Source organism: Cheilinus undulatus, linkage group 8 (assembly GCF_018320785.1).
Source record: "Cheilinus undulatus linkage group 8, ASM1832078v1, whole genome shotgun sequence".
Lineage (NCBI taxonomy): Eukaryota > Metazoa > Chordata > Actinopteri > Labriformes > Labridae > Cheilinus > Cheilinus undulatus.
In genome coordinates this window covers 33157203-33178850 of record NC_054872.1, presented here as the reverse complement: position 1 = coordinate 33178850, position 21648 = coordinate 33157203, and the positions used below count along the sequence as shown (strand labels likewise).

Below are 21648 nucleotides of genomic sequence, written 5' to 3'. Positions count from 1 at the left end.
GGGTCCATTACCTTTCTTTAATCCTTCGCTGTGATGTAGATGTTTCATTCTGCTATTACCCTCCAAATGGTCAGCAGTGATAAAGCAATTGTAGTTAATTTTCAACAACTTTAACACTAAGCCTTTTCCCTGCTATGCTCTGTTTGTCCATACACAGTTCTCAGCGTGTGAAGTCTTAAATCACAGCCAGATAAAGCAGCACTCTGCTTCAGTTAAGACATGACTAATGGCCGCTGGGACACAGAAAGCAGTGAGCTCTTTGTTTTGGATTTCCGTCTGCATGAGGAAGCCGGTGAGGTCGTACGCACCACTGCCCTCTGAGTCCTGGGGAGAAGGAAGCACAAATTAATCTTGAATCTTCACAACACTTTGAAGGGTGAGGCTGTGCCAGACAACAAAACAAGGTCATTTGATGCTTTCCTTGAAAACAAACTTGTTTCTGTGAGACTGGAGGATGGTGTGTACCCTGTGGGGCCACTGTTTTCTTGTTTTTACTGAAGACCCAATTCAAGGGCAGGGATGAGTTGCTTGGCAGCAGAAATCTGTCCATGGGGTTCGTTTCTCATCTTGAAAGAATTTCCATTAACTTATTTTGGTTTATTAACAAAATATTACTTGCTGTTACATATTCTCCACTTTGGGAAAAGTCAAAACAAAACTAACCTTCTTTGTCAACAGGACTAACATATTTACTCTTACAGAGGAAAAGAGCAGGCTCATTTAACTGTTAGTCTGGTGTTAGGCCCCTTCTTTTATTGGTCACACATTGGTCATCAGATTGTGCAGCTGTGTGTCATCAGTGCAAGGAAGTGCCAGTCAAGACTGTGGAATCTGATTTTACCGATTTTCACTACAGGTTGAGGAAACAGGAGGGAAGAATGGATGAGTCACTTAAACAAGGTAATGGGAGTTGAAAGGGAAGACAGCTGAGTCAGAAAAACAAATTAAACAGCAGCAACAAGGGAAGGAGAAAGTGCAGCATATGACCGAAGCATTACTGAAGGAGGTGGTGAATCATAAAACACTGCAGAAAGCACAGTAAGGAGATTCTCACATGAAAAATCATGTTTCCAGGAAAACTGAAGTTGAACTAAGTATCAAATTACTCACAAAGACATCCCAGCTTGCAAACAAAAAAAACCCTCAATTAAAAAAAAAAAAGTCAAAGCAGCAGACCCAGCAGGGCAGCATCATAAACAAAAGCTTTGTAACCACACAGCTCATAACAAAGTCATTCATAAGCTTAAAGTGGCATTATTCAAACTAAGCTGAGTCTAGAGGGCAGTGCAAAACAGGTTAAAAAAATGAATGTAATAAAGCCAGGATTATAAGCGTGCGGCTACACAATGCTGAGATCAATCATCTCTTCTATTTTGGCTACATGGTTTTTAGTGGGTCTGCTTGGCCTCTCAAACCAGTGCTCAGCATACAAACATGGCTGACAGAGACAAATAGTGACTGATTACCACAGGTTGGTCCCCCAGATAAAGAACGCCCTCGTCAACAGGAGCCACTCACACAGACAGACTTGTCAACATGGTGGAAACAAACTGTTCCAATCTGGAGGCAATATACCCATTTTCTTTTTCTTCCTTTCATTTCTTATGTTTGGAGTCAGTGATGCTGGTCACAAATGTTATTGGTCTCCTGTGGAGAAGGCACCTAGTGCAAAATACAACACAACCAGCATTTATGAAAAGTCTGATATTTCAAAAACAAAAACATCTTCAGAGCCCTGTACAACACACAAAACAATGTAAGAGGCTATGGAGTCTGGTGGAGTCCAGTCATCTGTGCCTCTATCCTGATTGGAGCAGCCTTTATTGGTTTTTTGTTGAAGCTGATGTCCAGTGGTCCCAGGTAGAAACAGAACAATAAACCACCCAACTCAGAGTACTGTATCAGCAGATCTTTGTGTATTTTAGTTTCATTATGTAACCCATTTAAAGATTTTCAACTTTTTCTCATGCCTGTAATCATCATGAGGATTCACAGAAAGGATTCTTTAATGGTTTCTCTTTACGATACGAAAAATTAACTAATATAAGCAGGTAAGTGTTCCTACAGAAGGCCAATTTGATGGTCTGATGAGTCATCCCATGACACCTTGACACCACTGAAGGCTTATTTTTGTACATTTCTGCTCTTTAGGCTGTTTATTAGGGACACACAATTTTATCAGCATGATATTATAATAGCTTTAAAAGTTAAATATCTGCAGATATTTACAGCTAATATATTGGCTGGATATATCAGTGGTATATATCAAGTATCAGCCTTACATATTGGTAAAACATACAAATGTTCCATCAGGTTAAAAAAAGCTGTCTTAGGAGCTACACACTCAATGAGCCTTGAACATTTTGAGTGAGGTCCAGACACAAAACAACTACTTCTGCTTCCCCATTCCTCTTTCAGCCTCTCTTTGCACAGGACACACCTGGGGTTCTTTCCATTTTAAAAAATTGGATTTTTCTAGTACAACTGCTGAATCAATACTTTTTAAATGGTGCCTGAATAAATACTTTTAAGAGAAAATATGTCCATTGAAAGCAGGCAGCTGGATAAAAGCCTCTGCATTGTAAATGATTCAGATATGTCTTAAAAAGATACCAATAGAGCAGTGGTTCTCAAACTTTTTTTGCCCAAGGCACACCTAACATCCAGCCAAGTTTTCAAGGCACACCATATTTATTTCCATGCAAAACAACCTATCTAACATGCATTAAAAAATCATTGCCTAATATTGACTTAATCTGTTCATTTCAATGTCATCTAATATCTAATATAAGCCAAATGACAGATAATTATTATGATATTGTCTACTGGCTGTTTTTGTTTTCTTTTTTTTTTTTTGGTGGGTCTTCCTCATTTACAGCTCGTTGGGGTTTAATACGCTCAAGGAAATGATCCGTTTCCCATCGATTTCCCTCCGTCACATATCTGTGATGTGTGTCGTTCTAACAATCCACCCACCCACTGATTTAACTAACTGCAAAGACGGCGTTCCTTTTAAGGTGTTATAGGGATTTTTAAATTAGGCAAATAGAATTTGCAGCCGTTCATGGAAAAAAATGTTTATAAAATACTGATAGTGTAAATTTAAAAAAACTCAATCATGTGTTGCTGGATAGTTGTAAATACGACTTATAATAACAAAAAATCTCACGGCACACCTAGACTTGCACACCAGTGTGCCACGGCACACCATTTGAGAACCACTGCAATAGAGTATATAAGTTACAGCTGGGCAACGAATTGAAAAAAAAAAAAAATTGGAAACAGACATTTAGAGCCTCTAATCGACATAAACCTGCTGTGTCAATTATTTAATTTTTTCCCTTGTAATTCTCTCTCCACTAATGTACCGGCCATCAAAATCAGACTACTGGCTGTGTAGTCACGTGATAGGTAGCCAGGTGTTGCAAGACATTAAGCCTGCTGTACACCCAAGAGAAGAAGTACTAGTAATGCACTTATCCCCATCCAGGCCACTAAAACTAAGCACGGAGCTGACTGTGAAATGTGAGCAGCAAAGTCATTTTCTACTGTTTATACAACAGTATGAAAATAATTTATTTCGTGAACAAGAAAAACAAGTTGTTTATTTTCTACTTTTCTTTGAAAATTTCACATTTTACAAAAAAAAGATTTTCATTTCAGCTGATGTGTGTTTGGATTTAAATTGTTTCAATAAATAACCATAAATTGTTACTCTGTGCCTGTTCCTTACAGTTATTTGTTTCAAAATAATACAAGTACTTTCAGAACAAACAGAGTAGGAGGTTAAGGTTGGAATAATTGTTTATTAATCATAACCGAGGTAAAAAGTTCAATTAATCGTGAATTTGATTTTTGCCATAATTGCACAGTCCTAATATAAGTAAGAAAATAGCTGTACCCTCTTATGTTAAAGGCCCAACCCATACACTGGCATTGCATCAGAAACAAACAAAGGTAATGAATCAGTCAAAAAGTCAGTTAAATCAGAATCAGTTAAAAGACATCCATGTTCTGCTGAGATAAAACAAGTGCGCATAAGTCACATAATGTATTTCCTTTCTTTCCTTGGGAGTGATAGGAGAAAGCGTCAGAGTGGCAGTGTATTGAAATGATGCGCCAAAATCTGCCTTGAAATTCAGTATGGTAGGAATTGGAGTAGTAACAGTGTCAGTAATGGCTGATATGAGTTTGGAAATAATGGCATATTGGATAATGGCAAAAAATCCAGTTGTGCATCCCTAGTGTTTATAAGCAGTACTTTGTATATAGACAATGTAATGTTTCACTGTACACCCAATAATCATTGCTGTTGACCTACATGTGTGAAAGCTTATTCTTTATAAGGAGGCACATGCAACATGAGATGTCGCCCCTGAAGCGGTGCATAATGCCTCTAACAGACTGTGCATTTTTAGCAAACTTACAGATTTTTGGCATGATACACTGAGCAACATGAATGTCAGAAGATGCAGGCTGTATGACAACTCGTCATTGTTTAAAGCGTAAGTGAACCCCCAGCTCAGAGCTAATGGAAGAGCTAATGGACGGGGTTTCCCAGATGAAGCGAAGGTGACACAGAGTCCCACAGCACTACTGCCTTAGAGCGATCTTCAGAGGTGGAGGATTTTTCCCCTCCAAAGTCCCCTGAAGCAGGCTGTGGAGTGGTGGTGGACTGTGGTGGTCCTGAGCACTACCTGTTTGGGCTGTTTGCTGCAGCACCGTCGTTACTAATGCCGGAAGCAATCGGAGCCGAAGCAGTGCAGGGGCAGGAGAGGATGGGAGTGGTCTCTGAATGGTAACGTCAGTTAGAGGGGGTAACGTTCAAAAAATGAAGAAAGTAGGATCTTTTTATAGACTATTCCAAAAAAAGGCACTTGAATGATTGCATGATTATGTAATGCATAACATCTCTGCTGCAAAAAATGTTTTAAGCCAGTATTTTGACACAAAATTCAGGTTACAAAAATATTGCACACTCTGCGATTTGTAAATTGCAGCAGGCAATATTGTGATTTAATCTAATTTTCCATTAATTGCCCCGCCCTAATTAATATAAATTTTGGGCAGAGAAGTTTGTCCAGTCTTATGAGCTTTGAAATGTTGAACAAAAGGAGACATAAGCAGCATTTTCTTCTGTCAAACATCCACTAAATGAGTGAGGTACAAAACAAAAAAGGCTCGTAAGAGTAGATCCAATTTGTCTCTGCTCTACCTACAGAATAGCAGCACTTGCACTATAACTAGTGGAGACATTTTGTGTATATAATTGCTTTAACAAGACATAACAAAGAACAAGACGGATTAGCTGTGCTGTATAATAAAATAAAAGATTTCAAGTTACAGAACAACGAGTGCTCACCAAGACCTAAAACTCCCACCAAGTAGAAGCTTGTTAGCACCTCAGGCATTCAACGGCATCTACACTGAGTCGACTGTTCATTAGCCACATCGTGTGAATCAGAGCGCAGCCCCCCCTCATCCCCAGTGCATGTGGAGGATAAACAGTTGGTGTGAATGTATTATAAGTTGTTCTGGGAAACTGGTGTTGACTGACTCAAACTAGAACAGTTTTGGTTCTCATTGCTCATGGATTCAAACATGTCGTTACATGTTGTTAGATGGTTCTCAGCTCTGTTTTCCCCACACCTGGAAAGGGAGGAGTGTCCTTTAACTCTCAAGGGAAAGTGATTTAATGAGACACTTCACTGTTAAACTTAAGGTGAACCTGAGCTATCCTATGCATGAAAATGAACCTTCACTGCAACAGCTAGGGAATATTAGTCCCAAGTTTGACCCTAGTTGAAGAGTGGGTGTAGAAATTATTATAAGATTCTAGCAGATGTGCGGGAACATTAGCATATTTGGCACTGAAGTGTTCGTTGATCTCTGACTCTTCCTTTGACACCAAGGCTGTGTTAGGGCTGCAGAGTTGATGTCAAAGCTGCAGCCCAATTCCTTGAATTCAATTTGCACAGAGCCTCTGCCACCTGTCAGAGGACAAGTGAGAAGCAGAAGGGAGGATGGGGTAAAAGGAGAGGCATGTGGCAGGACAGTGCTACTCTCACAATGGGCAGAGAAAATGACTGGAGACAGAGGGACAGACAGATAGTCAGACAGGCAGAAGAATGCTGTGGTGGAGGAAAACTCCCTCCAGTAACCGAAGAGAAGGATTCGAGTGCCAGAGCGAGCGTGGGACAAAAGCAAGTCTTTGCCCGCAGGAGGGTGACAATTATTCATCCAGTGAGGAGCTATTGAGAAGGAGAGATTGGGAACTGGAGATGGGAGGGAGGGAGGGATGGCCTGGAGAGAAACAGAAGCAGAGAGATCAGGTCAAACAGGAACGGCTTCAGCGAGACTCAGCATTTTGAATCAAAGTGAGAAAAACAGTCTGTTCTAACCCAGCCCTCTCAAAGATTTCTTCTCCTCTCGTTTCTAATGAACCGCAGCTGAAGGGCGAGAAAAGAGTTTCAGACTTTGGAGCTGTTTAATATTTTTTTTATCACTTTGGGCAAACAAAAAAATACACATACAGATATAACACCAAGCAAATTAGAATCCAGATATTGCATGTGGGCTTTGCTTGCTACAGACACACTAACACAGACCCGCACATAAACAATCACACACCATTCAACTAAGTTAAAAGCCTCAGGCACAGGCTGATACTCCTGTCACACTTGCACCCTTCCCTCCTCCTTCCTCTCAGCAGAAAAAAAAGACTTCTTAAAAGAGCTAGATTACATATCACACATCAGTGTCTTAATGCTAATGTGCACCTCCAAACCCCTGAGAGGGAGACTGGCAGATCTGCCTCTCTCAGTGTGGAAACAGCTACAACTCAAACTCATCACTCAAATTATGGAGATTAAAAAAATGGTTCACCTTTGATGTTGGAGATAATGTTCATCCATGTTCTGACAAGGTTTCATGAGCTCTTACTCTGCCAGCAGCCATCACTAATTATTAGATATATACTGATCCACGTGGTGCTCAGCGTGAGCACCAGAAAAGCACCACCAACAACTGTATGAGGATTTGAACAGAGATGAAAAGAAACTGAAAGAAAGACAGGGTAAGGGAGGGGGAACAAAGCACAGACTGGCTTTTAAGATAGAGAGACTTTCCATTTTTTATAAGCTTTGTCTACTTTTCAAGAATAGATAACTTTAAGTTGTTGGCGAGGACTGAAGGAGCTCCTCATGCATCAAAGCTCACTGAACATTATATGATTTTAGTCCAATTTGATTAAACTTACACATCAAATTAAGTTTACACATGTCTGGAAGTGTTACTGTCTCTTATAAAGCTGTAAACAGCTTTTTGCAACTTCATAAGTAGCGTCAGATAGTCTGATTAGTGAAGTCGCTGCAGGCCATGTTGGTTAAAGACAAACTCTGGTGATGTTGAGTTAGAAGCAAGAGAAGTTCACAAATTCCTCTATTCTTCTGCACATCTTTGCTTGAAGCTAACTCCAGAAGACTATTTGAGAAGCCTAAAAACCTAGCGCTGAACTGTTTGTGGTCAAGTTGCTTCATGGGTAATGAAGGCCAAGTTCCATGCAGAGAAATGCACTGAATGAAAATGATGCAAGGCAATGCTAGAAGTACTTTATTATTTCTGAATCATAAAATATGTAATGCAGCGGAGACTTCTACTTTGGGGAGATGTAACTTGCCAACTTTAATTTTTTCAACTTTCATTCAGCAAAAAACTTTTCCAAATTGAAATTATAAATGATTTAAATCATGTACGTATTCTAGCTCCTACAAAATAGGCCACAGCTAATTTTAGTGCCTATACGGTGGTATTTCTGCAGACTCCTGAGCTAGAACGAGGCATCAATGCAGTGTTTTAATACCTCGATAAGAAACCGTGACAAATTCTGTGAAGCAGCTTCTGCAGCCAAAGCATGACCCCAGTTTACATCCAAGCAACAACACTGTTATCTAAGCAGGGCACCCTCGACGGAGAGTGCAAACAGATAAATGAGGAGACTCAGGGTGACGACAGCAGAGGGGAGGCTGAGGGTGAGACTGATGAACAAGGGGGAGGAGGAGGGAGGTGGATAAATGAAACATCTAGTGCTGCTTCAAAGGAAAGAGAGATAGAAGATGAAGAAGGAGAATGTGCATTTCATGACAGATGTAGAGAGAGAAAGACAGATTGCCAGGGTGATCAATTAGAGGATCAAAGGTGCAGAAGGTGGAAGTAAGGGGTAAAGGCATGTGATAGGGGTGAGGAGGCTAATCTAAAAGAAATAAGAACTTTGGATATGGAGAGGAAATCAAAAAGAGATTTAAGAACTCCCTGACAGACAGAGCTCATGATCACACTTTGAAGTGTCAACACCTATTACTGGATGAAAGTGTTTCTCTGACCGTATCTTCCTCTCCGTTTGACCACACATAACGGCAAATGCAATTGAAAAGCTTGTCTGTCTAGACTTAAGAGGAAATTGGTTTAGGAAAACAGGGTGGACAATGAAGTCCTGTCTTCAGTTGGTTTCATTTCCCATCAAAGGGGCAGGGTAGAGATGGAGGCTAAGTAACCGTGTCGTGTCTTTGGACTTAAATGAATTCTTCCACATGGCCTAGAGGTCCCCACTCAGTCTGTCGGGAGCCAATTACAAATAACACAGAATGTAAAAAAGCTGCAGCTAGAAATACAACAGTCATGAGGTAAGTCACACAGTTCACAGAGATGTAAAAACACCCCCATCCACCTTGTGCTCTTTCATGTGGATAACTGCATTAGCCAATGCCATAAAGATCAGGCAAACATGCAGTTCACTTATTGTGCAGTGTCTGTCTTTGTGTTCTGAATTAGCATCCACCTGCTTCTATAAAACAGCTTTTCAGATTGGTCAACAACCAGAAACACAATGACTAAGTCACAAAGCCACCAGAACAATGACCCAGATAGAGGACAAGAGACCAGTGTCAATGATCAACCAAACAACACAAACCACCAGCACTCTCACATGCATCTGTGTTTTCAATCATTAAGAAAAGCAGTGATGCAAACCTGCGAAATAAACTCTTCATTTTCTCTATTCACTTGTATCTAAAAAAAACTCCAATAGTTTTTTTTCCCAAATCCTAAAAGATTTAAACAAAACAAACTGCCGTTTCACAAAGAGCGTCACACAAATTACTTTACTCTGTGCAAACTTCTCCACAAATCAGATTATGCAATTATTGTCATTTTCTCTTGTGCCTACAAAAACTAGTCAATACAAGATCAGCTCTAAAGATGTGTATATGCAATTATACTCACATAACAAGTCTCGGCAACTTATATATTCTGGGTTTCCTCCGCACTGCTTATAGAAAGCACTGCCAGATGCTCTCGTGGGACGCTGTGGGAGATCCAGATGCCCATCAGACAGGAACCAGCAGACCTGAGAGATACCGTGTACCCACACTTAGGGCTCCTCCTCACTTTATGCCCATGTATTTGCTTCAGAGTCAGAGAGGGAGGGTTTTGGAGTGAGAAAATTGCCTTTTATTGCCTCCCTATCCATTGGCAAATAGCACAGCTTCCCCCTCCTCCTCATCCCCTTCTCCTCCGCCCAGCTGCCTAACAATGCTACACCTCCTCTGGACAGCCTGCTCATTCCTCGGGTCACAGAACCATCCACATGTAACATTTTCATGATGTGGTGCACAAGGTGACTGCCCACAACACTGCACACCTACCGTTAACTCCACCATCAGGCTACCTCCGCCTCCCTGCAACCACAGAGGCATGCAGACTTACAAAGAACAAGCTGGCATGAGAACCACATGCAGTCATGTCCACGTTTTCACCTCTATGCCACCTTCTCTATTCACAAATCAAAGACAGCAGAAGGCTGAATTACGTAGCTAAGGAGTATAGCATTTTTCTGCACCTACAGTACAGGGAGAAGATATTCACACAACATGATTGATGCGCTCTCGTGATCCTTCTCATTTGGATGAAAAAATACAACATACAGATGCCAGTAAAATCTAAACTTTCTGCCAGCTCCTACACAGAGTGTGAAAATGTTTTCTGTCTTAACAAAACGTCTCTTTTACAGTGCCAGGCCCTTCCAGGTTTGGATCTGGTGACTTATCACCCCCACAAGGAGAACCACCTCATATGAGGCCAGAGGTGAATGAAACCAGAGCTGCTGGTCTTATTGGGGAGGTCACAGGGTCAATAGTTTATGTGATGACCACCACCTGGATGTGTGTAGGTGATGCTGAACATTACACATTTTACTGACCTATTCATCAAGGCAGCTGGGACTGCTATGGGATTAAACCCTGACATGGTAAGAACAGTGACTTTTGCTTGAGGTTTGTGTGCGTGATTTTGAGAATGAGGTATAATGCAAAGCAAATGAAGAGTGAGTTTAACAGACTGTGGAGGATGAAATTGCTTGTGGCAGCTTACATATTCCTTTTGTTGTTTGGGAGATATAACCATCCAAGTGTAAAAAGTTGGGATGAAAGTTTGGCTACATAGGTCTATAATAGGACGCGTGAAAGCAATAGTTTGGGAGCAAATCGAGGCACTGAATGAGGTTCTCGTTCCTGTCAGTGACCCATTTTAAGAGGAGCAGTTTGAAATGAGTCTTAAGATTGCTATGCACACAGTCAGAATAACTCAGACACGCAGTGAGTAAAAGCCACGATGTTAACGTGTAGGGACCAGGAGAGCAATGTTACACCTCCAGTGAGCCTCCTAGCAGCCCGTGGCCAGGGTCCAGTACAGCCGTGCCCCTTTCACTACCAGACCGAGACTTATGGACGCCAAACCACAGAGACAGACACACAGACAGCTGGAAATATCCGCCGCAATATTATTATAGTGGCTTTTTCAGGAGTAAGGTGCGCGCGAGGAAGAGGAGAACTGCACGAGGGATAAAAAGGAGTTTGTCAGTACTTACCTAAAAGACACGAAGAAGTGAGCTTTGACAGCAGTCCAAACTTTTTGAAAAATCTTAAAAAGAAGATGTTAAAAAAAACCGCGTTTAGCCTTGAACAACACTCGTCCACCGAATAATAATCCAAACAGTGCTGAGGAGCGGTTGTTCCGCTCAGTGAACGACCTCTGTCAAAACTCAGAAAACAACTAATTATCCGATACGGCTGGAAGCACCGGTTGATGTTCGACACGAAGCCTGCTTTTTCCTCGACCCTTTTCGGTCAAATAGTTAGAAAACTTGTCGACAATGAAAGGAAATATAAAAACAGTCCGTCCAGGGTCTCCGTGCTTCAGCCCCTCTCTCTCTCTGAATCTGTGCTGCACCAACAAGCCTCAGACCGGGCTCCACAGCAGGGCCAGCAGGCGCCACCAGGTGCTCATTTACATAACTGCACCGGCTGTGTCCAATCACAGCGCAGAGCAAGGTGTCTGATTGAATATTCCAGCAGGAGCATCAACCAATCAGAGCCCATTGTGGGCGGGACCTCTGACCTTAACTACTGAGTAAAGAGGAATTGAACAAGAAGCCGCTGGGGGAAATGAGAAGTTTCTTTGTTACAAAGAGGCTGAGGTATGGGGAATATGTTATTTGATACTGCTGCAGAGATTGCTTTCACCTTTTTAACCCTTTATGTGTGGGAGGATTGTGCTCTTTGGATTCTGTGATAATATAAACTTGTACTATCTTTGAATAAATCTTCTTGTCATCTCTGCATCTGGCCTTAGACTTTTAATATAGGCCCTCAGCACTCTTCCTTGCTATTTACCTCTAGAGGAAACTTTATTACAGAGTATTGGCAGTGTAACTGTATACCATTACTGCCCCTGGGCTATAATGACTCAGATTGAAGGGTTTGCAGTAAAACACAGCGATGGAGAGCTCTGGAACCAGCAGAACCGTTGATATGAGGCCCTGAGGTGAGAAAGGAGCAAGATGGAGATTCGTGTTTTTTAAAAGAGCAGGATGTGTGTGTGTTTATGCTGGATTTCATGAAAAGTTCAACCAGCCAGGCTGAAACAAAAAGGCGGTGCAGCAGTGGTTACAGTATGTGTTGGTACTTGCCTGAGAGACGGAGAGGAGGGAAACTTTAGCAGGCGCTCAATCAGCAGCCAGGGACAATAAGGTCATTTAACACAGTGTGAGCTCCACCTTGAATAAACAGGGAAGAGGAATGCTGATACACTCTCTGCTGCCCTATGTTCACTTTCTTGTGTGCTCACATAAAAGTCTGTGAATGTTTTAACTCTCCATATGGACACAATATGTCATGAAAGAAGGCAGTTTTATCAAGTGTTGACTGACACAGAGCAAGATAGAGCGTGTAAAAGGAGTATTTGTTAAAAAATATTGCATAATTTAAGCTCTTGGTCAGCGCTCTTAAAGGATTCTAACTTCTAAAACTTTATCAGTCAGCAAAATAATTATTATGCATCTAGACTGAACACTTGAGATGTGCCCAGTGTGCTACAATATGATGCAGATGATATCACACAAATACTACCAGACACAACCAGGCAGTTTTGTAGGCAAAAAGTAGGCAATGCTCCATGGGGCCTGAAGATATAAGAATTATAGATGCGCATCAAACAATGAGGTAAATTATTTTTGAATAAGGGGCAGAATGTGGATTTGAAAAGCATCAAAACAGAGTGTGATTATCCAGAAACATCTCTAATGAGAACTCATGGCCCCCTCAGGAAGGTCCAAGCTGCACAAAAAGTTCCAAATTGTCCTCATATCATGCAAATTATTAACCTTGTAAAGCAGATGGATACACCCATTTTCATGTTTCTCACTGGTGAATCCATCTTGCAAAGCTCCCGTCTGAACCATTTGGGCCCGGTTAGAAAGTGACAGGACCAATCAGCGACAAGGGGCAGTATTTTCAGGCACGGCAGAGTCCTGACGTGAGCAAGCAGCAACAAGAGGCCGGTGCAGTTATGGTGGAAAAGCTTAGTGTGGATGCTGCTAAAGTGCCAGTTTTATCAGAACTTGATATTTCTTTGTTAAAAGAAGAACAAAGAACAGCTATATAAATCCGCATAATCCACATAATTATCCCAGTTCCTTAACTACATAGTATACAAGCAGGTTGGTGCGATGCATGCATCCATACATATACGTAGGCATGCATGCATTGCATGAAAACACAATGATATAAAGTGTAATGCAAGGCAGATAGGAACAATGTGACCATACATATGTATATGTACATACATGCTTTAGCAGATCTTCTGAGCAGTGAGTGCAGGTCGATTTATTTTGAGCTAGTTTTTGAGATTAATTTTAACAGTGTTAATCAGATGTTACTGCCCCTAACTGAGCACAGTCTGTCCAAAGGTGGTGCTTCTGAACAGCACCTCACAGTCTCCTCTGGCAGTGGTCCTGCTGGTTGTGCGACTGTTTGCTTTCAGCGTAGATTTAGAGGGTTAAAATTCAAGATTATTCATCTGAAAATGGCCTCCTTGTATTCCTACGTTATTGAGCTTTCAAGGTATGTGCATGTGCATGTGTGTGTGCACATGTGTGTGTTGCACGCAAGAGAGATGTGGTCTGTAAAATGAACGGTTCTCATGGCATTTTCTTTGATTTATGTCTTTGAAGTGAAAAGATAAAAATCCCCTTTCATCAACATGACCTTTGCAGCCATGTCTGCATCATATATAAAAGTTTAAAAAAACAAGAAGCAGCCAATCCCTGCAGAGCAGAGTGTTAACTCTACAGCCATGCACATCCACCTGTTTATGCAGGTGTAGCTGCTAGAAAGGGGCATTATGTAAATAAACTGGCATTTATAGAGTTAAAATTATGAAAATTGATTTACATTTGCTATACATGATGAGGACTGGAGTGAAGGACCTAAAATTTAAAAAAAAAGTTTTTTCTTTCATGTACAATATTTTTAAATATACCCAATGTCCTAAAGGGCTTTAAGAGGGTGAGTGTGATCTTTTTTTTTTTTTTATAACTACACAAAAAGTAATAGTCGGTCAAAATCAGTGTTAGTGCTAATCGCTGACATATCCCAGACTGATAATCCCTGCACAAAAAAATCTGCTTTGCATTGATCAAATAGAAAATAATTCATTTTTTGTGTCAGAAAATGTGGCATTATGTAAATAAACTGGCATTTACGGGCTTAAAATTATGAAAATTAGTTCACATTTGCTGTACATGATGAGAACTGGAGTTAAGGACCAACAATTAAAAAAAAAGTTTTTGGATTCATTTATAATACTTAAATATACTCAATGTCCTAGAAGGGCTTTATGAGGGAGAGTGTGATTTTTGTAAAGGAGGGCCTGAGGGTTTAGGATACGGCAATGTTAACACCTATTCTTAACCAAATGAACTTTTTGCTTCCCTAGTTTAAAAGGAACATCATTACAGAAACTCCACGTGGATGTGCATCCATACATTTTTATTTTACTCTGGTTCCTGTGATACCAGGAATATTTCAGTTGTTTTGTTAAGATCCAGAGCACACATTAACATGGGAAACTCAGCTTTTTAATCCAAAGATAATGAGATAAATAAGCCAGGATCTCAAGAAAACAACCAAAATTTAACTGCTATTATAAGAAATAGAGTAAAATAAGCTGGATACATACATGTCCACTCAGGGCATCCTTATATAATAGATTTTTTGTCACCGTCTTTTTATAATATAAAAATGATTATTTAAATTTAGCATTGCACTTGGCAGTACAAGGCATTATTGAGCACATACAGTATGCTGTAGCCATACATTAAAATCCATGCACTTAAATATTAAACAGTTTAACTTTAAGATGAACAAAAAAATTAAGATTCAATAAACTAAAACATAATTTTCACCCCAGGATCAAATGCGTTGTCTGTTTTATAAAGCAGGTTACTTACATTATGCAACAAAGTAATGAAAGATTTGTAAAGTTGTGAGAAAACCAACAGAAAAACCAAACATAACAGAGGTAAACCTATAATAGTTGCTATATCTTTGGTAAAAAAAAAACAAACAAAAAAACAGTGTTATATTGAGTTTAATTCCCTTTGTTCTTCCTTCCTTGGATTGTGGTTCATTAGGCTATTGATTTAGAGCTTTTTTATGTTTCACTTGGATTCTCATTAGAATTAAAGTTATATCATAGAATCAAGAGAAAAGTGCAGGAACAGCACCTGCACACAGGCTGTTATCCTGCAGCTGCAATTCTTCATGTAGTTTTTAAAAGTCCCGCCCTTCCCAAATGCCTTGATAGCAAGTGTTTCCAGATGTAGTGAATCATCCATGCAATGGATATATGAAAGAATCTACCTGGCAAGTCAGGTTAGCACTGGTGACTGCCAGTCTGTGAGTTTGTCTGAGTGAGAAAAATGGCTGCAGCCGAGTGGCAGCATCCTGGCATTTGGGGTGCAGGTGGCCTAGTATTTAGGTTGTGCCCCATGTATGTGAGCGGCCCAGCTTTAACTCCAGCCTTCAGCTCCTTTCTCACATGTCTCTTTCCCACTCTCTCATCCTTGTTTCCTATCCATCCAATGTCCTCCTTTATCAGTTATTAATATCAACAATTAATATCAATAAAATGCCCAAAACAAAATCTAAAAACAAACAAAAAGACATACTTTCTATTTCTTCCAATGTCACCTCTCTTTTTGTTTCTGGTATGATTTCAAAATCAACTCCATCTCCAACATCATATGCTTTCTTTCGGATGGTTTCTTGAATGCAAACATGCAGGAAATATGGTGGCAGGACCAGGAACTGGCATAAAAATGGCTCTGCTAGTGTTTGGGTGGAGAGTTGCAGAGTGATGCAGACACACCAAAGCACAAGTCTTTTGTTCACAACAGTGTTAGCCTACAGAGTTGATTTGATGCAGTAATTATTTATGCTTTAGAGGTGTTGTACTCAAGACCACACTATCTGAGACCAAGACTTGCCCGAGACCAGAGTGCACCGAGACCAAGACAAGATCAAGACTTCTAGGGGTTGAGACCAAGTCAAGACCGAGACAGAGAAAAGACCAAGACCATAAAAAATACATGCCAAGGTTAAACAGTTAAAGAGCATTCTCTCTTTAATTTTAGTTTTATTTAAAATAAATTTGATACATAAAAACAAGGTGTTTGCAACTCTTTCAAAACACAACATGCAAAAATCTCAAATCTCAACAAATTTGTTCAGCTAATTTCTTGTAAAAAAAAAAAATAGTAAGTCCTTGTATGTGTTTTATTGCCACAGACAAGTCTGGAAGTATTTTAAATATTTGAAAATGAGATCTTTATCTAGATTTGTCAGGTGAATGAGGCATAAAGTAAGTGTTAAGAGGTATTTCTGACTAGAAATAAGATGGACTGATGTCTGAGTTTTTGCAGGTGTAGCTATTTGTTGTTTTTGCAAGTGCTCTTCCTTATTATCACATTAATGAAGTTGAAGAACAGCAGATCAGTGCTGGTCTTGATCAGTCTTGATGGAAAATCCCAAGTCAGGCCAGTCTGAGACTGAGACAACACCGAGACATTCAAAATGTGGTCTTGAGACCGGTCTCAAGACCAAGACCATTCTCTAGTACTACAACACTACTTTAGAGGTGATGAGCAAACACTGCCAGGTATTTGGGTCTTTAAATTTCAGATCCTGTAGCTTTCTGGCAATGGTATTTGAAAAGAGTTGCTTCAAAGTATTTTGTTAACTTGATATGTCTGTGATTAGCTATAACGGCAAGGGTGTCATACTGGTCTTTCCCTGGGGCCTCCAAATGTTTAAATCTGCCCCTCAACACAACAGTAAAATGATAAAATACTTTAAAAGCTTATTGCAATATTAAGCAGTATAGAATTGGTGACTTTGGTAAATTTACCTTTGAATTGTGCCTGCTTTTAATTCAGGACTTTTATATATGTACAGTAAAAAATATTATGTCTTTTGTTAAACATGAATAAATGTGCAACATGCATCTTAATACTCATTTCTAATGATATATAGATCTTAAAAAAACTTGGTTTATGTTTTCCTTGGACCACCTTTACTACGGCCCTGCCCCTCCACCACTTCCCTGTTCTCACCCCTTTATACTCCCCCTTCCTCTCTTCACTCTCTCTCCACACTTCCAAGTGTTTATAAGGACGTTAGGTGGACTTTCATCGAGACTGGCCTCATTTCTTTCTGCATATCATTAACATTCTCTCACCACTTTTCAATTCAGAGCTTGACCAAACCCAAACACTTCTCCCCCCTCTTTCCCCCTTCTCTCTTATTGTGTTTAAAGGCTAAGCTCCGCTCTCTCCTTCAGTCCTGTGCAATAAAAAAAAAAAAAAAACATCATGTGCAGAGTTTTTCTCCTGCTTTGCTGCAATGTGATCATGATTTATTCATGTTTTTTTTCTTCAGTCTGGAGTCGCTTTCATCAGGCGTTGCTTTTCTCTTTAAAATTTGTTTTCCAATTTTGCAAAGGAAATTGAGAAAAGGGTGATGAATTTAGGCTGAAATTGAAGTAATAATGAAGAAATCATTTAGACTACATGATCATTATTATCCCCGTCCTTCGCAGAAGAAATGCTAACTGATTCCCAGAAATGATCCTGCTGATGAGCACAGTAATTCTCACTCTCTGGAGCCTTTCCTTTCGCTTTTCAGCCCCTTCTGTCTTGTGCATCGTCCAACCGGCTCTGCTTTGTTCGTTGTCGGGGCAACTGCAAATCCCCTGGCAGAAATAATGACCTTTTTCAGTATTATTTCCTCCCTACCCCACGCCTCCCCTCTCCAATTCCTTTTGTGTCTTACTTTCTCCTTACCCTGATCCTTTTTTCATATTTTCTTTTCTACCAAAATATGCTCAGTACCTCCGTAGAGTTTTGGGTTTGTTGTTACAGAATCTGCCCCCTCTCTCCTCCCTCCTTCTCTACTTATTCTCGCTTTGAGTGAAAACCAGTGGAGCATAAAAAGCAGGTCTGATCCTGTGAGGAATTCACTTGGAGACAGAGACTAACGCTGAAAGAGAGAGGTTCAAACTGTGTCGGATTTACAGTATGAGTCAGCAAGGACAGGTATTTGGTTTGAGGAGTGATAAAGAGAAATGTCAAAACACCAACTATCAGTCAGGAAAGAGATGCAGGAGTTTCAACAAAGAGGAAAGCACATTTAAAGTTAGAATGAAGAATTCATCTTTTGAAAAGGTTGTTGCATTCAGCACCAAATTACCATTTTAATCTAAAGCTTCTATTCAGAATGAAAGAACAGATGATCTATAGCCTTGTCACTTAGGAAATGCAGCTTAAATTCATCACCTCTCCGACATCACTGTAGAAGAAAAACAGACATCTGAATTAGAAATGGAAGTGTTCAACTCAAAGGCCTGGGACAACATACTCACACATGCACAGGCGGCCTGTCCACCCCCCTGTCGGGGACTAACAGCTGTGCAGCCCTGCAGGATTCAGACAACACAGATCAGTTGCAGAATGTGAAGCTTGCAGTATGTTGGGAACCGGCGTAAAACCACATACCAATCATACAAGCCTCTGAAACATCCCCGCTACTGTCTTTTTCACTGGGAAAATCCTAAAACAATAAATAACTCAGATTTGATCTGTCAAAAAGAGCCACACAGGGCCCCTCGACTTGCTTTCTTTTTCCTCATCTAAGTGTGACTTCAGGTCCGAGTTTGGTTCACACGTACATCTATGAATGTGTGAAAGCGTGTCTCCCTTACTGTCTGTTTACTGTCTGCGCTCTGTCAGTATCAGTATCTCAGGCCCAGGGCAGGTTGTGTTTGAAAGGCCCCAGGAGAGGATCTGGGAGCGGGCAGAGGTGTCAGGGGTCACGGTGTCAGCGTCTGCCCCGAGGTTGAGGTTGGTGGGTTGGTGGGGGATCGGGGTGGGTGTTGCTGCCTTGGCGCTCTCCTTTTAGGAGTTCAGTGAAGGAAAAACTTGTGTCAGCTCCTCTCACTTTCCACAGAGTTCTGTCGTCTCTCTTTGTCTCTGTCGTTTCCCTATTTTTGGAATCAAGATTTTTGATGTTTTCTCCCCACAAGTTACAGAAATAGAAGCAGCTCTGGTATGCTGTATTCAGGCACAGCATTGTTCTGTGCTAACTTGGTCATATATTTAAATTTTACCTCAGAGCTGACAGGGTTATCAGTTAAATTTAGCAGATATTTGGTCATAGCATTTGGGGAAATTGACATGTTGATAACAGTGCAGAAGGTAAAGAAGTTGTTCAGCAAGCTTCCTTAGGATGCAAAAAGAATGATTATAATGTTAACCATTTGAGAGGGGTCTGGCTGCAGACTGTAGCTCTCAGAAGCCCCCTCTTGCAGACCGCTAATGCGGGACACCACCTCTATCAGTACAGAAGGGACGTCATTTTCCCATTAAACACATTTCCAGTTGAAGATTAAAAAAAAAAAATCAACTTTATTCCTAATAGATGTCTGGCAGTTAGTAACCAGAATGCAAACATTACAGACTAAGCAACAGTTCATAAATTAAGCAGAATAAAGGTCAGACGACAAGAGGGTTAATGGTTAATCTCATAAATCAGAAATTCTGAGATGCTGTTCAGATATGTCATCACAAATGCAACCTGAACTCATGTCATTCCTAACTGCAACATCCGACATCTGAGGTAAATTGAACGAAGCATAGATTATGAGGATTAAATTATAAACCTGTTTTGGAAATATTTACACAGACAGTGGTACCTTTAGCTTTGTTGATTTTCGCTAAAGCCAAAACAGTTATACTAGCTACATAGCTAACGGTAAAAAGTAGGCCAGTGTAGCTTGGTTAGCTTTAGGTTTAGCAACATAAACTTAACAAATAAGGTAAAGCTCATATAGTTACATTAGATACTTGGTTAACATAACTACAAAGCTAACTTAGCCACAAAGTGTACAAAGCTAGCATAGCTAGCATTAGCAGAGTAGCTATGTTAGCCGTGTAGCTACTTTAGCTTTAGCAAACATAGGATAAGCTAATATAGCTAATGTAGTTTCATTTGTTTCAGCTTTAGCTACATTTGCTACTTAGCAAACATAGCTTAGTTAGCTTTAGCCTTAGCTACGTTAGCTGCTTTAGAAGGTTACCATGAAGGACAAGCTTTATTCCTGTAAGCAGACTGTCTACTCGGCTTTATTAAATGTTTTTTTATTGCAGTTCAGGTTTTCAACTTTTGGTATCCTAACCCTTATCCTAACCGGAAGTGTAACCTGATTTTATTTTGAAAAATTTAGTGTGTATTTCTTTTTGAACAGACGCAGTGTCCCACAGCAGTGGTCTGCAAAATGGGCATCTGTGGGATACAGCCTGCAGCCAGACTGTCTTGAACAGTTCTGCTCAAAACAAGACATTCAAAAACATAATGCATATGAAAACATCGTTAATTCATCAGTCATTTTATATAGCATCAGTTCATGAGAAAAATAAGCTGAAGGGGTGCCGATGTGGCTCTGTGGGTAGAGCATAAGCAGAGGCCATAGTCCACAACGCACTGCTCACAGGATTGGTTCCCGTGTTCGGTGCATGTTTGGTGCATGTCTTCCCCCATTCTTGATGACTGTGGTTCCTCACTGCTTCGTCAGTGGCGTGTAAATGTGTATGGATGCGTAGGAATGGGACTGGCTATACTGTTGGCCAATTCTCTATACAAACTTCTCTATACATTGAGTGAATATGGAGTGGATGGGTAGGTGTGACGTGCAGTGTGAAAGTGCTTTGAGTAGTTAAATGACTAGAAAAGCTCTATTTAAGACTAGTTACCATAATGAAAGTAATATGTTGAATGTATTGTGTAAAAGCTGGTGCTAGACTGCTAATGCTGTGTGCTAAAAGGTTAAACACTTTTGGAGTTACGTTTAAACGGCATTGAATATGTTCTGAAAGAGCTGCCCTGAACTTCTAATATATGCTGAATGTTGAAAGATTTGGATAAACTGTTGAGGTATTTCTGCCAAAGAGCATTCTTATCTCTATAAGACACTGATCGTTACTGGGAATGGCTCAGACGTCTGATTTCAGAGGGATTTCATCAGAAAATACCACCTAAACTTCTGTGAATGCGCAAAGATCTTAACCGCTATGAGCAACCGATCACATTGTGTTCTTCACAACATGCTAATGAGGCATTCACTTTGATTTCATGTTGTTACTTTCGGAAATGTGACCAGGGCAGCCAAGTCAAAAAGTCCATACATTTGGTGACCTCAGAGTTTTCCATATTTTCCACTCGAGCAAGTGGGGCACTTGATCAGCTTTCTTTTACAGAGGGACATCTACTGCCACACATTTTACATTTGTTTGAACTGATAACCCATCCAACAGAAGCAGCCAAAGGTTACCTACATTTCAATACCTTTATTATGCATGCAAAATGGAAAGTGTGGTTTTAGTAACAGTTAGTCTAAAAGGTGTCAAGGTTATTTTCAAGAGCTTCCTCTCTTTGAGGCTTCAGTCTCCCCACTGTGAGTTTGACCATCCTGACAGTACACTCTGCTGTTAAAAGCCATGAACTTTGAAAAGGGAGTGTGAACAAAGGATGAATGACGTAAAAAAAAAAAAAACTTAGTTCCAGGGTTTTTAGAAAGTGGTGGATATATCCTAAAGTATAAATGATATTAATGTGAAAAGTCAATGCAGGAATGCCCAGAATGAGCTGAATGTTGTACTTTAAATGGAATATTTGGATGTTTCTGGGACTCTAAGACTGATTT

General features: G+C 40.3%; 1 protein-coding gene across 4 annotated transcripts in view; it reads right to left on the bottom strand.

Annotated features, from left to right (window-relative positions):
• The window catches only part of ddr1 (discoidin domain receptor tyrosine kinase 1), a 55218-nt gene extending 43933 nt beyond the window's left edge, over window positions 1–11285 (bottom strand). For all 4 annotated transcript variants that reach the window (XM_041793302.1, XM_041793303.1, XM_041793305.1 and 1 more), the window contains exon 1: window positions 10922–11285. The gene's annotated coding sequence lies outside the window, so the exon portion shown is untranslated. The remainder of the gene's footprint in view (window positions 1–10921) is intronic.
• Window positions 11286–21648: the final 10363 nt, after the last annotated feature.